This window comes from Hipposideros armiger, unplaced genomic scaffold (genome assembly GCF_001890085.2).
Source record: "Hipposideros armiger isolate ML-2016 unplaced genomic scaffold, ASM189008v1 scaffold_644, whole genome shotgun sequence".
Classification (NCBI taxonomy): Eukaryota; Metazoa; Chordata; class Mammalia; order Chiroptera; family Hipposideridae; genus Hipposideros; species Hipposideros armiger.
The window spans coordinates 301,060-302,690 of NW_017731994.1; positions in this window are offsets into that span (position 1 = coordinate 301,060).

The following is a 1,631-nucleotide window of genomic DNA, read 5'->3' on the forward strand; positions in this document are numbered from 1 at the left end:
TCTAGCTTCATTCTAAAAAATAACTGAGCAATTTGGTTGAGTTTTGGAGATTTTACAAGTTGAAGATGGAAGACCAAACTGTGCATTTTTGCCATATTTTACTGTTTTACTTCCATAAAGGGAAGAATGTGCATCAAGCTTGTGAAAATTTGCATCAAGTTTATGGTGACAATGCTCTACTAGAACGTCTGTGCCAATGATGGTTCACAAAATTCCGTGCTGTTGATTTTGACCTCAACGATGCTCCTTGGTCAGGGAGGCTCACCGAGGTTGATGATGACAAAATAAAGGCACTGATCGAGTCAAACTCACATTACATGAAACGAGAGATTGCAGAAACATTGAACACCCATCATTCACGCATTCATGACCACCTGAAGAAGCTGGGATACATAAGCAAGCTCGATATTTGGGTTTCACATGAACTCAAAGAAGTTCATTTCATGGTGCGTATAAACATCTGCAATATGCTCATTAAACATGAGGAAAACGATCCTTTTTTGAAGCAGCTGATAACAGGTGATGAGAAGTGGATTGTTTACAACAACATGGTGCACAAACTTGCTTGGTCCTGACGTGATGATTCGCTTCAAACAGCATTGAATGCAGACATTCATCAGAGGAAGGTTATACTCTCAGTGTGGTGGGATTTTAAAGGTGTCATGTTTTTTGAGCTCCTACCAAGGAACCAAACAATCAATTTGAATGTGTACTGTCAGCAATTGGACAGTTTGAATGAATCCATCATCCAGAAACATCCAGAACTTGTTAATTGTAAAGGAGTTCTGTTCCATCACAACAATGCGAGACCACACACAAGTTTGATTACCCATCAAAAGTTATTGGAGCTTGGATGGGATGTGTTGTCACACACACCATATTTGCCTGAACTTGTGCCATCAGACTTCCACTTGTTTCGCTTTCTTCAAACTCCTTGCATGGTATAACGTTCAATTCAGATGAGGCTGTAAATCAGCACCTTGTTCAGTTTTTTGCAAATAAAGATAGGTCATTCTGTGAAGCTCACTGAAAGATGGCAAAAGGTTATTGAACAAAACGGACAATATATCATTGATTGATCTTTGTTTTTATATAAATAAATGACCTTTGTAAAATATAGACAAAATACGTCATGACTTTTCCAAAGACCCAATATATCACCAATAATATTTACCTGATAGAGTGGTTTTCATTGCTAATGAATATATAATACATGGCTTAAGGTCTGATACACAATTAACACTCAATAAATGCTAGACATTATATCACTAATTGCAAGTTTTTATTATTAATCATTCTGGGAGACATCAACTCATATGTATGATAAAACCATAACATTTAATAACTTTATATTTTTGGTTTGGTTATTTGCATAATTATATATGTTTGAATTTAAAATGCTTCTATATATTTACCCAAATCTCTTTACATGTATGCAATATATTTTAAAGCTAATGTAGTTAGTCAAATTTCACCAAAAATATGATGCAATAATGATAAACCTGGCAATGTTGCCCCCTAAGAAGTGTGCAGGTGTTAAGTTGATTTTGAATGTTGGCGTCTTTCTTGGAAGACAGTTTTACTATAGTTTTCTAGCAGCTCCATCTACTCATAAATCAGTTTACCCCTAA